Here is a 16,757-nt window from a genome sequence, read left to right as displayed (position 1 = left end):
TTGTACCTTATGATTCTTGACGAATGTATCTTTTCTTTTATGTACACTGAGAGCGTATGCACCAAGACAAATTCCTTGTGTGTCCAATCACACTTGGCCAATAAAGAATTCTCTTCTGTTCTCTTCTGTTCTGTTCTGTTCTGTTCTGTTCTGTTCTGTTCTGTTCTCTTCTCTTCTCTTCTCTTCTCTTCTCTTCTCTTCTCTTCTCTTCTCTTCTATTCTATTCTATTCTATTCTATTCTATTCTATTCTATTCTATTTACTACCTTTTTGTTCATAAATTAGACCAAGAAACTGTAATTGAAACTAAGAACTGAAGAAGCTTCTTGGATGAGAAGCGAAACATCTTCAAGGAAAAATAAAGTCCAGTTGCTTTTTGAAAAGCAACTTCAGGAGAACCGTGACCTGGAGGACTGAGAATCTCCATAGACATGTAGTCTAAGAAAAGTCAACCAAGGACATGTTGGGTATATATACCATGAGAAACATTTCTTGAAGGTCCATGATGACACGATACTATTTGGATGAAAATTGACAAAGCCACCCCAAAATCCCAGCATGGGAACCTTAGTTATGGGGTTACAATAGGTGGCGATGAGCTGAAATCGCCAAAATTTCACTTTTGCATTAGGCTTCTAGGTGCAATTCAAGGTGCCAGTTGCCTCCTAAAATCTATTTGATGGCATAGGAGCTGGATATCTGAAGGTATATGTATGTGTTAGTTTGAATGTTTCTCTTTGGAATGTCCATTTCCCCTTGTTTTAGAGTTCTGTTTTTAATGTGTGTGCTGAGAACCACCTTGGATTAAGGAGAAACTTCCCAACAGGGAGGACAATTAACCAGTGGAACTGCTTGCCTCCAGAAGTTGTGGGTGCTTCATCACTGGAGGTTTTTGTTTTTTAAAGAAGAGATTGGACAGCCACCTGTCTGAAATGGTGAAGGGTCTCCTCCTTGAGCAAGGGGTTGGACTAGAAGACCTCCAAGGTCCCTTCCAACTCTATTCTGATTGATTGATTGCCCAGAGTCTTTAGGAAGTTGGGTGACCTTCTAAATTTGACAAATAAGCAAAGCATGCATATTGCAGTGCCTGGGGCTTCTGTTGTACACAGTTGGGCATTCTGTTCACGTTCTTGGACTTAAGCAATTTATACTGAGCAAGGGAGAGGAGGAATAGTCAAATGACAAGCTTACTGTGTCCCTTACGATGGAGTCTTCATTGAAAGGAGAAAAGGGGGCAGAGACTGGCAGGAATATTGTTGTCTTGTACATTCCAGAGAAAGGAGGAGGTGGGACTGCAGAGAATGTAGGAGCTGATTCTGATGGATTAGTTGAGCCATCATCTCAGGATCTTAAAGGGGAAAAAGGAAGTGCTTGAAAGAGCAAGCTAATTCGACTTGAATTAGGGATTTAACAGGAACAGGGACTCCCCTTCCAGGACCACCCTTTATGTTAATAAATGTTCTCAAGGGTTGGGACAAAAATGGGCTTCTTCGGTCTATTGACAGCAGAGAGGCAGAGGAACAGGAGGAGCCTGTTCCTAGTGCACGCATGAGAAGAGCTGCCAGAAGGCAAGAGCACCTAAAGCAGAGAGGACGACTCAGGAGTAAGGCCAAGAAATGATTGGCCCCTTCCCATAAGGCTTAAAAGACCAGCAACGGCTCTTGGGCTCTTTGCCGGAAAACAATGTTGAGAGAATTGCTTCTTGTTTCACTGTATTCATTTCTTGTCGGCGTCTTCTGCGTCTGAACTTTTGCCAAGAGAAGCCTTTGGCAGTTTGCCTAATTATACCAAGGTTGGTGATTAGACTGAAGAATTTGTGTTATGAAGAATTTGTTTTGATTTAGTTTGGAGAATGAGTTTAATTCTCGGCTGTTCTAATAAAGTCTGTTTGTTTTGGAACTGTTTGCGTCGATTACTCCCTACTTGGGCCTGCAAATCGTAAGCTAGACCAAAGTCTAATTCATGCCCCCAAAGAGAAGCTTTTGACCCTGAAGATGGACCAGGTGGTCCAAATTGCCTGCTGACATTTTTATCATACAGCATCTGATCCCTCCATAATGCAGTGAGCTTGGAGTGTTTCAATGCTGAATCGGTTCACCTCCAATTTGGGGCCTGTTTTGAAAATACAAAAGAGCCTTAAGTGACTGAAATCCCGACCTTAGTTGGCACTTTGAAAACTCAAAAGGTTTTACAAGATGAATAGCAAACTGAGGATGACAGCTCCTGTGGAGCCATTATTGAATTGCCCCGGTGAAGACGCCACCGCTTTGGATTTAGATAAAAGACTCTCTGCGAGTTGAATGGTGGGAGGACATCAAACGAGATTGTGTCCACGCAGTGACAGAAGCAATCCAATTGAAGAAGTTCCTGATTTCCCCAAAGCAGCACAGCATTTCTTCTGGAGTCGTTTATATTAAAGAACTAAATATTGTACATTAACTCTTATCTGAGAAGTTCTACCTATAGCAATCGCACGGAGACTTATATACCGCTTCACAATGCTTTTGCAGCCTCTCTGAGCAGTTTTACAGAGTCAGCCTCATGGCCCCCCGCCCCCAACAATCTGGGTCCTCATTTTATCGACCTTGGAAGGATGGAAGGTTAAATTGACCTTGAGCTGGTCAGGATCGAACTCTTGGCAGTGGGCAAAGATAACCTGCAACATTGCGTTGTAACAAGTCCACCACTATGCCTTCCTTCCTTCCTTCCTTCCTTCCTTCCTTCCTTCCTTCCTTCCTTCCTTCCTTCCTTCCTCCTTTCCTGCCTCCCTCCATATTTTCCTTCTTTCTGTCTTTCCTTCCTTCCTTTTTCTTTCCTTCAAAAGCAATAGCACTTAGACTTATATACCGCTTCACAGTGCTTTACAGCCCTCTCTAAGCAGTTTACAGAGTCAGCCTCTTGCCCCCTACAATCTGGGTCCTCATTTTACCCACCTCGGAAGGATGGAAAGCTGAGTCAACCTTGAGCTGGTCAGGATCGAACTCCTGGCAGTGGGCAGAGTCAGCCTGCAACATTGCATTGTAACAAGTCCACCATTTGTTTTGGCTCCCAGGAGGTTGCAGGAGGCCGAGTGCTGCCTATCACCCCCCCTGGCCATGCCCACCATGGCCACACCCACCCAGCTGGTCATTAGGGCAGAGAAATGGTTGTTAAATTATTTGAATCCCACCACTGCTCCCAACAGTAGTTAAAAAAAACCCCCAACATACTTAGTATCTGAAATCTTCTATCACCATTTTTTCACCCCTCCAAAATCATCCTCACTTCAGTTTGTCCCTTGAGAGAGCTAAATAATTGCCTCAGGAATTTCACGATCATCTTTGCTGGCGCCAGAGATAAAGGCACTTTGGGGGAAAAAAATCTGTATAAGATGGGGAATTTATTCCAGGCTGACTGTGAAATGACAGATCTTTTTTCTTAATTACGGCGGCTATCAGTCTAACACCTGTCCTTAACCATTCTGTCTTGAAGGATCCGTTTCGATATGTTTTATTGTCCCACAGACACTCGGTGGATGAATGGCGCATAGACGTTAAGAGGTTTATTACCACGGATTGAAAACTTGATTCTAATCTTCCCACCTTCTTTGGGGATGGTTTTTGAGTGGCATGTTTCCCCAATACTCACTTTTCTCCATGGGGATTGGCTGGGCACCTGTAGGTATGGTAGCCAGACTTGGCAGTTCCTGATCGAGTACATAATCAATACAAAATTGTATTGTTCTGCAGTCTATAAATACAATTTCATTTTAATGTATGTGCAGAGAAGAGCAACAAAGATGATTAGGGGACTGGAAGCTAAAACATATGAACAACAGTTGCAGGAACTGGATATGTCTACAGCAGGGGTCAGCAACCTGCGGCTCTGGGGCCGCATGTAGCTCTTTCATCCCTCTGCTGTGGCTCCTTGTCGCTGGTCGGCTCCACAATTGATAGGGCTTTCAGTTAGGACATATAGAGGAAAAAGGATACCGCGCTTGGAGGAGACTCTAGGGTGGGGGCTCCGGAATTGAACAGGGGGGCTTCCTGTTAGGACCTTTGTGGCTCTTTGAGTGTTTAAGGTTGCTGACCCCGATCTAGTTTGATGAAAAGAAGGACTAGGGGTGACATGATAGCAGTCTTCCAATATCTCAGAAGTTGCCACAGAGAAGAGGGAGTCAGGCTATTCTCCAAAGCCCCTGAAGGCAGGACAAGAAGTGACGGGTGGAAACTAATCAAGGAGAGAAGCAACTTAGAACTAAGGAGAAATTTCCTGACAGTGAGAACAATTCATCATGGAATGAATTGCCTACAGAAGTTGTGAATGCTCCAACACTGGAAGTTTTCAAGAAGAGTTTGGACAGCCATTTGTCTGAAGTGGTGTAGGGTTTCCTGCCTAAGCAGGGGGTTGGACTAGAAGACCTCCAAGGTCCCTTCCAACTCCGTTATTCTAATTCTAATTATGCCGATTCGTGTACATTCAAAGTGACGATAAAAGTTCTAATCTGGCCAACCTCGTGCATTTTTGAAGCTGTGGGATACAGGCAGAAAGAGGTCCCCATTGTCTTCTGACAAGAGTTCCCTGCTGCCCAGCTCTTGTTAAAAACACCACAAGTCCTGTTGTTGCTGAAATGAATCATCTACCGAGGGCTGCCCACTGAGTTTATTGAGCTGTATTACAAGGAAATAGATCTCGGATGGCTCCCGTGGCAGCCAAAACAATCTGTCATTTTTAATTCTTTCTGTCACCTCATTAGGTAGGCCTGGATACTGACAGGAGGTGTGTGTGTGTGTGCGTGCGTTTGTGTGAGGGAGTGTGTAGAGAAGAACCTCACCCTCAAAACATCTCTTCAACCCGCAATTCACGTTTTAAACCCCCAGTTTAATCCCAAACACAGGTAGCTCGTGAGTTCATAATGACATGAGATGCCAAGTCACCTTAGCAAGGGTAGAATGAAATAATTCAAGGCCTGGTTCTGACACGGAAAGGGCATGCATATGTGTAAATTAGAGACACAATTTATACAGGAAGTCCTGGACTTACAACAGTTGGTTTTAGCGACTGTTCAAAGTTGCAACGGCACTGAAAAATGTGACTCGGGAGCTTTTTTCCACAGTTGCGACCTTTTGCCGCAGCCCCACAGTCACGCCATCAAAATCCGGATATGCTTGGCAACTGGTTCGTATTTATGACGGTCGCTGTCGCGGCCTTCTGACGAGCAAAGTCAATGAGGAAACCAGATTCACTTAACAACCAGGTTAATCATTAATCAACTGCAGTGACTCAGATAACAACAGTGTCAAGAGAGGTCATAAAACGGGGCAAACCTCATTTAACAGACGTTTCACTTAACAACAGAAATTCGGGGCTCAGTTGTGGTCATAAGTTGAGGACTACCTGTAATTAAGAGAGCCCTAGAGCAATGTTGCTGGGGAACGGAGCGAAATCGAGCAAACCTGAAGAGTCTGCAGAGATTCTCCATCATCCAGGTCATTGTTGTCCCAAAGGTGCTTTTTTTAGGAGGCAACTGGATTTCCTGGTTTTTCTTTGAAGACGTTTCGCTTCTCATCCAAGAAGTTTCTTCAGCTTCCCCACCATCCAATCAGAGCTGAAGAAGCTTCTTGGATTCTATTCTGTTCTGTTCTGTTCTGTTCTGTTCTGTTCCGTTCCGTTCCGCTCCGCTCCGTTCCGTTCCGTTCCGTTCCATTCCATATTCTATTCTATTCTATTCTATTCTATTCTATTCTATTCTATTCTATTCTATTCTATTCTATTCTATTCTATTCTATTCTATATCCTAATTCTAATTCTAATTCTAATTCTAATTCTAATTCTATTCTATTCTATTCTATTCTATTCTATTCTATTCTATTCTATTCTATTCTATTCTATTCTATTCCATTCCATTCCATTCCATTCCATTCTTTATTACTTTACTCTACTCTACTCTACTCTACTCTACTCTACTCTACTCTACTCTACTCTACTCTCCTTTTAAAAAAATATAGATTTTGCATGCAAATAGATGACAAAGAAAATTACTAGCTGATTTTCTGCAAACACACACCAGCTATCATCTTCCTACTTCCTAAAAGTGAATACAGACATTTTCTTGTTTTAATGTATACACGCGGAAACCTCATTCTATTGGAAGCTACAGAATATGTTTTGGGGTCTCTGATCATGTCTACAGTTAACATACTGAGCTGCCAGTAATAATGTTTATGCACAGATGTAAGGAAAATGCTGACAGGTTAAAAAGGACTCAGGCTGTGTTTGCACGATGTTGATTGTTTTGTTTTGTTTTTAAGGCTACATCTGACCAGGAACAAACATACATATTTTTCTCCCACAATACATTAGTTGACTACTTCAAATTCCCAGATTCTGAACACTTTGGAGAATTCCAAGCTTTGGTTTTAATTGCAGTTGCAATGAGCAATTAGTGTAAATGATTGCCCTACTAACTGAAAAGGTGTACCCGCCTAGATAAATGAGTTTAGTTCTTTCCTATTTAAATATAGTATTTGCATGTGTGGGAAATTTCCCATAAATTATCCTACCATGTATTTATAGTTGACACGAAGATTCCAAATTAGGACAGCATAAGGAAGGGAAAATCTAGTGACACTTCTTCTTGTTAATTTCAGTTTTCTTTCTTTGATCATGAAATGGAAGATAGAATTGGAACCAAAGTACTTTCTCTGGATCCAGATAAAACAACATACATGTAGGAGTTTTGGCATCTCAAATGTGCCACTTGTGAACAGCAATGAGTTTATGGACATATCTCTTAGCTCCAGACCTCCCATCTGTCCTAAATTTCTTTTAGTCTTTAGACTTTCTTTTAAAAAAAAGATGACTAATTTTAAATAAAATTAAAAGTGAAACTATTTTCCTGCAAATCACCACCTTCTGACATTATACAGATGCCTTGGGATGCCACGCAGGCCTCCTGGATGGGATTAGGATTTTTTTTTAAAAAAAGTTTTCACAATTTTGTTTTTGAATAGCCAACTTTGCTGAAGGGAAAAAAATGTAAAGGAAACTGGGGGTGTCATAGGGGTGTCTTATCCTGAAGGGGAAGGGATTAGAAAGATGGCAAAGAAACACTTCACAACTATTCCTGTTGTTTTGACATTGGTGACGTGCTCTGTGGCAGCCATTTGGTTCATGGGTGAGCTCCTCATGGCAGCCATTTTGTTTAGATGTCTACCTAATCAACTAAATTTGATGGAACCCAATGGGGCTTATTTTTTTGATCGTATCATGGAAAATATGTAATTTTACACATTAGCAATATTTAGAATGGAGAGACCAAGTGTAAACATACACACAACTTAAAGTTTCTGGTTTCATGAATCCATGTTTTGCTCTCAGCCCTGAAAATTTGAATTTTTTTGAAGGTGTCCCTGAAAAAAATAACAACCCTTGAGTATCTCTGACTTTGAACAATATTCATATCTCCTTAGCATGCTTCAATTTCTTCGGAGTAGAAGAGTTTTCATTTTAAGAAGTTTTTGTACTGAATATGACTTAGATATCTGGTTTCTCCTCTACCTTCCCCATCTAAGAAACCCAGTCAAGGAGTGTAGAAAATTTACTGTCTACTTTTTTCCCTCTCAAAAGTTGGAACTGACAGCCCTCGTTCGTATTTTGCTTCCTTCACCCATCTCTTCCAACAAACTGCATTATTAGAATAGGACTAGTAGGCGAGAACTTATGAAAGGGTCTGTCACAATTATGCAAGTTGTAATAAATGCAGGAGGTTTGACTTGGATGTGCAATATGAATGCTAAACATTATGCCCAGAGAAGTGTGGGAACATTAAACATCTAGAGAATAGATGGTCTCTGTAGATTCATAAGCAGTCAGATATGAAGGAAATTAATGGGCAAAATGGCTGCACAACTATGGGACGAGTTGATAAGTAGCTAAAGGGAATGATTTATGCTAAACTAATGAAGCAGCTTTGGGAAGCGCATGGTCATTTGAGAAATAATGTGATAGTTGTCCCTGTGGGAAAATAATTTGGTCTTTCTTTGCCAAATCTACATCTGCACCTATTGATAGATGACATGGAGACCTTCCCTTAAGAATTCACAGTTGCTTCTTGGTGATGAGACAGCAGATAAGGAAAAAGAAAGAGAAGCAGCAACTAAATATAGAACCAATTGATTATCAAGTCACTGTATTTTGACATGGTTATATAAATCTAAAATGTGTTACTACTGGTTCTGTGGGCGTGGCTTGGTGGGAGGGGGGTAATGTGACTGGGTGGGCATGGCCAACTTTTTTTTTTTACTTTTAAAAGCATTTTTTCTACAACCGTAAGAGGTTGCAGAAAAAAATGCTTTTAAAAGTTAAAAAAAAAAAAAGCAGCCTCTGATGATCGCGCAGCTCAGCTGGGCATGAGGGGGGGGCACAGGGATTTTTGCTACTGGTTCTCTGAACCACCCGCCGCCATCGGTACTGGATCGGGCCATCCAGTCCGAACCGGGAGCATTTCACCACTGATTTGTTACTTAAAAAACCTTATTGCTTGTCAAGAGGAGAAGAGAAGAGAAGAGAAGAGAAGAGAAGAGAAGAGAAGAGAAGAAAAGAGAAGAGAAGAGAAGAGAAGAGAAGAGAAGAGAAGAGAAGAGAAGAGAAGAGAAGAGAAGAATATAAGAATGTAGAGGAGAGGAGAGGAGAGTAGGAATAGAGTAGGGTAGGGTAGGATAGGGTAGGACAGAACAGAACAGAACAGAACAGAACAGAACAGAACAGAACAGAATTCTTTATTGGCCAAGTGTGTTTGGACACACAAGGAATTTGTCTCTAATGCATAAGATTTCAGTGTACATAGAAGCTACAAGTGATAAATCATGATCATAATCATAATACAATCATCATAAATCATAACATACAACGCTCAGTGATAGTCATACTAAATAAAAGCAATCAACATAAATGCAAACAATAAAGTGATAGTCATAAGATGCTAAAGGAATAGGAAATAGGAAAGATGAGACGCGTAATAGTAACACAGCTCTACTACATGTGACATTCCAGGGCATAGACAATGTTGCGGGAATTAGTTGATTAATAGAGTGAAGGGGAAAAACCTGTTCTTGTGTCTAGTTGTTCTGTTGTGCAGTGCTCTATATCGTCGTTTTGAGGGTAGGAGTTGAAACAGTTTATGTCCAGGATGTGAGGGGTCTGTAGATATTTTTCCTTCCTTCCTTCCTTCCTTCCTTCCTTCCTTCCTTCCTTCCTTCCTTCCTTCCTTCCTTCCTTCCTTCCTTCCTTCCATGTGATGAAAGAAGCACTGCAGTGTCTAAGGGAAGGTGCTTTCCACTCACATTTCCTTCAGTTCTTTATCTTTCCACAGAAATGCCGGAACAGTAATTCAGACCGACACCCTTGAAGGGAGGACTCGTCTCTCCTCTGACTCTTACAGACAAGACACTCCTTGATAAAGGAGGCCACCACCTCAAGGAACGGATCTGCTGTGTTTCTTAACCATCCCGATAACCGTGTCAAAAATCTGGACACTCAGGTTGCCATTCTCGGAGCCTGCTTTTCAAAAGCCAGATGTGCACAGATGTTCGATAGCAAGAGGCCCAGCATCCATTAAGGCAAGGGTCTCCAACCTTAGCAACCTTAAGCCTGGAGGACTTCAACTCCCAGAAGTCTGGCTGTGGCTCCCAGTGTTTTTTTTTTTCCTGTGGGAAACGGGTCCAAATGGCTCTTTGAGTGTTTAAGGTTGCAGACTTCTGCCCTATACAGTTAGTCTTAGATTACAACAGTTCATTTAGTGACCATTCAGAGTTACGACGCCACTGAGACATCACCGTTTTTCACACTGACAATCATTGCAACGTCTCCTTAATCGCGTGATCAAAATTCAGGTGCTTAGCAACTGGCTCATTATTTATGTCCTGGGGCCAGGTGTTCCCCTCTTGCGACCTTCTGACAAACCAAGTCAATGGAGGGAACCAGATTCGCTTAACAGCCATGTCACTCACTTAACACTGCAGTGAATTTGCTTAACAACTCTGGCAGGAAAGGTCATAAGACGAGGCAAAACCCACTTAACCACCGTCTCAATTAGCAGCATTCATATGTGAACCAAGAGCAACTAATGTAGTTTGACTTTTCTATTTTCTACAGCAGAGACTGTTGTGACCTGGGCCCAAGTAGGTATTATCAGACACAATCAGTTCTAAAGAAACAGATTTTATTAGAACAGCTGAGAATTAACTCATTCCCAGCGTAGTCCAAACTAAATAAAAACAAACTCTTCATAACACAAATTCTTCAGTCTAATCACCAACCTTGGTCTAATTAGGCAAACTGCCAAAGGCTTTTCTTGGCAAAAGTTCAGAAGCAGAAGACGCCGACAAGAAATAAATGCAGCAAGACAAGTAACAAATCTATCAACGTTGTTTTCCAGCAAAGAGCCCAAGAGCCGTTGCTGGTCTTTTAAGCCTTACGGGAGGGGCCAATCATCTCCTGGCCTTACTCCCGAGTCGTCCTTTTTGCTTTAGCTGCTCCTGCCTTCTTGTAGCTCTTCTCATGTGGACATTAGGAACAGGCTCCTCCTGTTCCTCTGCCTCTCTACTGTCAGCCTCTGGAGGCTCCGGAATCTGCACATCAGTCCCCGATGGCCCTGGCCCCATCTCTGCCTCTGATGCAGAGTCCCCATCCGGGCCCTCCCCAGCCTCCAGGACTGGCCCATTTCCTTCCTCAGCCTCATCGCCATCCGACTCCTCTGCCAGCTCCACAGGCTGCTGGCGGACCACAACAGATACTGAAGATAAAGGCACTTATGAAGGGCTAGAAAATTTGTACAGAGATATCGAGTGCCTTGTTGATAGACAGACCGTGTGTTGTGCACATAATGAAACATAGCTTGGAGGCAGGATACCGCGGGGATTTGCTCATTTACAAGTTATGTGGGACTACCATTTAAAAATGTCAGCTGAGCCCCAATTCTCAAGCGATACTATTAAGATGGTATAAAATACCACCAAATACCACCAACCCAGCAGCAATTACCTAAAAAGCGTGTGTTTTTTCTCCCTATAACTCTTCCGATTTTCCTTTGGGGAGTGCTAACTCAGTAAATGCTCAGTCTACATAAACAAAATATTGGCCGTAACTCTTTGACGGGCTTAAAATAATCTCTAAGTGTTTTGGGGTTGGGTTTTTTTTTGGCTTTGCTTGATAAAAGAGCCTTTGGAGGAATGTTAATGGATACAAGCTAAACATCCAAACAAGGGGAACTTGATCCATTTATAAGCGACAAACAATCCAAGAGGAAACAAAAATATTTTTTTTTTGTTTTTCTTTTTAAAAAAATTCTGGTTTGTGCTTTAAAAAATGGCTGACTTTATTCTATAGGTCAACTGGCAAAATAGAATAGAATAGAATAGAATAGAATAGAATAGAATAGAATAGAATAGAATAGAATAGAATAGAATAGGAAGGGACCTTGGAGGGCTTCTAGTCCAACCCTCTGCTTAGGCAGGAAGCCCTATACCATTTCAGACAAATGTTTGTCTAATCTCTTCTTGAAAACTTCCAGTGTTGGAGCATTTACAACTTCTGGAGGCGAGTTGTTGCACTGATGAATTGTTCTCACTGTCAGGAAATTTCTCCTTAGTTCTAGGTTGCTTCTCTCCTAGATTAGTTTCCATCCATTGCTTCTTGTCCTGCCCTCAGGTGCTTTGGAGAATAGCTTGACTCCGTCTTCTTTGTAGCAACCCCTGAGATATTGGAAGACTGATATCATGTCTCCCCTAGTCCTTCTTTTCATTCAACTAGACATACCCAGTTCCTGCAACCGTTCTTCATATGTTTTAGCCTCCAGTCCCCTAATCATCTTTGTTGCTCTTCTCTGCACTCTTTCTAGAATCTCAACATCTTTTTTACATCGTGACGACCAAAACTGGATGCCGTATTCCAAGTGAGGCCTTATAAAGTGGTATTAACACTTCACCTGATCTTGATTCTATCCCTGTCTTAATTAAGGCTCATTCTCTTTCCAGCTTTCTCAATATACTATCACACGTTACAGCAAATTATTGGCGCTTTGCCAATATGATGGGATTTGTCCAACATTTCTGTATTCTGTGTAAAGCCTGAAGGAAGAGAACTGAGTTATGGAAAGTCGCTCCCGGGTTATGCAGAAATGAAACTCAGAGCAGTTCAATGCAATGTTGGAAGCGTTGGATGGCCGTCTGCATGGAGGAAGTTTAATCAGGGCATATGAAGGTCCTTCAAAGAGTTATTTTGGTATGAACACCAAATGCACTTAACTTTAACAGATTAACAGAGTTAGAGGGGACCTTATAGGTCATCTAGTCCAACCCCCCGCCCAAGCCGGAGACCCTACACCATTTCTGACAGAGGGCAGTCCAGTCTCTTCTTGAAAGCTTCCAGGGATGAAGCTCCCACAACTTCCGAAGGCAACTTCTGTTCCATGGGTTGATTGTTCTCACTGTCAGAAAAGAAAGAAAAAGGGAAATAAAGAAAGAGGGAAAGAAGGAAGGAAGGAAAAAGAAAAGGAAGGAAGGAAGGAAGGAAAGAAAGAAAGAAAGAAAGAAGGAAAGAAAAGAAAGAAAGAAGGAAAGAAAAGAAAGAAAGAAAGCCCAGATAACAAAGGGTGTCTCTCTCTCTCTATTCCCTGGCATATTCTGTAGCGTCCCAGAGAATCGTGAAAGACAGATACCGTTTTGGCATTAGTCTGTTCTAGTTTACTCTATGATTATTAAAATCATAATTGCTTGCGGATCAGAAGGCTAAAAGCCAATTCCTTCAGGGGAGTTGATTGAAAAGGGGTTAACCCTTTCCTTTGTAAACAAGGATTAAACCCAGGGCAGCTCAGAACCTGCAGCATTCTGAAGGGTGGCAGAATCTGGCAACTTTCAGGGAAGGAATTGATTTCCTGTATATTAAACGAAGGATTTAACTGTAGGCTGCCGAGGAGCTATCTGACAGCGAAGGACAGGGAGGCAGGAGATAAGGGAACCGTTTGGGGGAAAGGAGAGGAGAGAGACGTTTTCTTCCTCCCCAGGACTTCTGTACTGTACAGATGGGACTCTTGTTAAAGCCAGGAAGGCAGAGCCTCCCGACAGAAGCTGTTCTAGAAAAGCAGATAAAATGGACGCTTCCTAAAAGTGGCCTTCCTGGCCTTTTTAGCATATCCTTCCCCCCCCCCCCCAGGGCTGATATTTCTGCAAACACCCCACCGTTTTAAACCTTTCTCTCTGAAGCATCAAAAGGCTGGAGGGGAGGGGGGGGAGGGAGAGAGAGAGAGAGAGAGAGAGAAGGAAGGAAGGAAGGAAGGAAGGAAGGAAGGAAGGAAGGAAGGAAGGAAGGAGAAAGAAAAATAAAGAGAGCGAGAAAGAAAGAGAAAGAAAGAAAGAGAAAGAAAGAAAGAATAAAAGAAAGAAAGAAAGAAAAAGAGGAAAGGAGAGAGAGAAATAAAGAGAGACAAAGAAAGAAAGAAAGAGAAAGAAAGAAAGAAAAAAGAAAGAAAGGGAAGGAAGGAAGGAGAGAAATGAGAGAGAGAGAAAGAGAGAAAGAGAAAGAGAGAAAGAAAGAAAGAAAGAAAAGGAAGGAGAGAGAGAGAGAGAAAGAAAGAGAGAAAGAAAGAGAAAGAGAGAAAGAAAGAGAAAGAAAGAAAGAGAAGCAAGCAAGCAAGGAGAGAGAGAGAGAAAAAGAGAGAAAGAAAGAAAGAGAAAGAATGAAAGAAAGAAAAAAGAAAGAAAGAGAGAGAGAGAGAGAGAGGGAAAGAGAGAGAAAGAGAGAAATAAAGAGAGAGACAAAGAAAGAGAGAGAGAGAAAGAGAAAGAAGAAAGAAAGAAAGAGAAATAAAGGGAAGGGAGGAAGGACAGAGAAATGAGAAAGAGAAAGAAAGAGAGAGAAAGAAAGAGAGAGAAAGAAAGAAAAAAGAAAGAAATGGAAGGAAGGAAGGAAGGAGAGAAATGAGAGAGAGAGAGAAAGAAAGAGAAAGAAAAAGAAAGAGATAAAGAAAGAAAAAAGAAAGAAGCAAGGAAGGAGAGAGAGAGAGAGAAAGAGAGAGAGAGAGAAAAAGAGAGAAAGAAAGAAAAAGAAAGAGAAGGAAGGAAGGAAAGGAGGAGAAGACGTGTGCAGAGAATGAGTCTAGAGGATCTAAATGATGAATGGTTGAGGGAACTAGAGGCGTCTGTCCTATTGAAGAGAAGGATGGGGAGGGAGGGACCTAATCCTTGTGTCTTCCAATACTGGAGGGACCTAATACAAAGAAGAAGGGGCTGCCATGGGGGTCGGATATGGTCCATAACATACCTTCAGGGAAGGGGCCTTCATCCTGATTCAGACCCTTCTCTTCCTCTCACAGCCAGAATGGGAGCTGAACCCAGCACAGGTGTATGTGGCATGGGAAAGTTACGGCCACGTGGCTCTGTGTGATGATTTTAATTTGGTACGTCCTTAGCATGAATCCCCCAGGATGATATTGAAGTAAGATATGCAGCCAAATCACCATTTTAAATAAATAAATAAAATAAAAAGATGCTCCATCTGGCAGTAGTATAGTAACAATATATATATATATTTTTGAAAGCTACACAAAGGATGAGGATAACATTTGTGCTCCTCGTTCTCTGCTTATCAAAAACATCATTGTGGCACAATGTGGTGCTGAGAAGAGCAATTAAGATGATTAGGGGGCTGGAGAGGAAAACATATAAAGAATGGATGCAGGATTTGGGTTTCGCCAATCTAGAGAAAAGAAGGACTTGGTAGTACAGTGGACTAAAGCACCCTGTTATTAAGACCAGCTGCCTGCAATTACCGCAGGTTCGAATCTCGCCAGGCTCAAGGTTGACTCAGCCTTCCATCCTTTCTAAGGTAGGTAAATCGAGGACCCAGTTGTGGGGGCAATAAGCTGACTTTGTACAAATATACAAAAAGTATGAAGGCTATTGCTTAACGCACTGTAAGCCGCCCTGAGTCTCCGGAGAAGGGTGGCATATAAATCAAATTTAAAAAAAAAAAAAAAAAGGACTAGGGTTGACATGATAGCAGCCTTCCAGTATTTGAGGGGCTGCCACAAAGAAGAGGGAAGGGTCAACGTATTCTCCAAAGCACCAGAAGGCAAGAGAAGAAACAATGGCTGGAAACTAACCAAGGAGAGAAGCAACCTGAAATTAAGGACTAACAGCGAGGAGAAATCACCAGTGGAACTGCTTGCCTCCAGAAGTCGTAGGTTCTTCCATCACGGGAGGTTTTTAAGAAGAGACTGGGCAGCCACCTTTCTGAAATGTTGTAGGGTCTCCTGCTTGAGAAGGGGGTTGGACTAGAAGACCTCCAAGGTCCCTCCCAGCTCTATTCTGAGTTCAGTCGAAGAACTTTTGGGCACGGATTGCTGATGCCCGTTGCTTATGTAAATGCTAAACAGAGGTCCTTGCACAGCAGGGGAAAACAGCCAAGTGCAAAGATTGAAATAACTAAAAGAGGTAATTTTGTCTTTGCCACTCACCCGAAAGGAGCACTGGGGGGGGGAGGGGAATTTATTTGAGCAACCTACTCTGTCATCTCACAACTTCCCGGTCGTGAAGCCGTCTTTCTTCTGCGTTTCTGATAAATGGTAAATATATATATATATTTGACTACCAAGATAATGTCGCTTTCAATTTGAGATTATGTCAACCTTGGCAACTTAAAAACTTATGGACTTCAACTCCCAGAATTCCCCAGCCAGCATTACCTTGTGATTATTATTACTGCTGTCAGGAGGAATATATTTGTATTTTATTTATGCACGGCTGGCTGGCTGGCTGGGGAATTCTGGGAGTCGAAGTTCACAGGTTTTAAAGTTGCCAAGGTTGCACAGCCCTGGATTATGTCATGTTTATGCATGGAAATAATGTAGAAGGACTTTGCTACAACTTTCTTTCAAGAGGTTAAATTCCTCATTTAGCCACCAATTCTGGGATTCCTTCATGGTCCCCCATCCAGGTTCTAACCAAAGATGACCCTGCTTAACTTCCTTGGCCAAACAAACTGAGCTACGTTCCAGTGTGTTCACACATTAAACCTTTTGAAAAGATTTTTTTCCCCCACTTCACATAATTTTGAATGTAGAGCAAATAAAAAATCTTAACACCTCCTCCTCTTCCTCGCTTGCTTTCTCTCCAAATTGGCTTCTACTACTGTTTGCAGATAACACAAAGAAAAGTTTTCTACATGCATGGGAGAAAGTCTTTCAATGCACTTAATTAGAAAGTTTAAGAATTGACACGGTTGACATTTTTTCTGTTTTGGATAGAAAAGGGATTCACATGATTTTTTTTTTTTTTTTGTAATAACCCAGGGAGAACTTTGGAGAGCTCTGAGACCTACAAAGTGGCAGAGCAAAACTCAACGTATTTGCTCTTCCTGTGGAATCGTTACGACAATGCTTTTTACAAGGCTGGGGAACATCTGTGAAGGCAACACCGACGGGAAATATCGGCCGTCAGATTTGAATTGGGCAAAATGATTTGCAAACCTCCGAAGTCAGCTTCGCGGCCTCCTTCGGAGTATTCCCACCCCTTCTGTACAAACAAGCGTGCGAAGTGTGCTGCTCTTTAAAGCTCCAGAATTCTGACTTAATGCATTTAAAGCCATGCAAAAGGTCAGAATTCCAACGAGGGGAGTACAAGGCAGAATTGTTCCCTTAATTCAGGTGCAAAGGAAGAAAAGAACCCAATATTTTTTTTAAAAATGCAATAAATCAGATTTGGACTTGCTGTAAGCAATAT

General features: G+C 41.9%; 1 pseudogene; it reads left to right on the top strand.

Annotated features, from left to right (window-relative positions):
- LOC117676503 (cytosolic beta-glucosidase-like) overlaps positions 1–16,757 on the top strand; it is a 196,659-nt pseudogene that overhangs the window by 162,429 nt on the left and 17,473 nt on the right.

This window comes from Pantherophis guttatus, chromosome 8, assembly GCF_059756535.1.
Source record: "Pantherophis guttatus breed Tessera chromosome 8, ASM5975653v1, whole genome shotgun sequence".
In the NCBI taxonomy this organism is placed as follows: domain Eukaryota; kingdom Metazoa; phylum Chordata; class Lepidosauria; order Squamata; family Colubridae; genus Pantherophis; species Pantherophis guttatus.
This window is presented reverse-complemented; position numbering and strand designations above follow the sequence as displayed.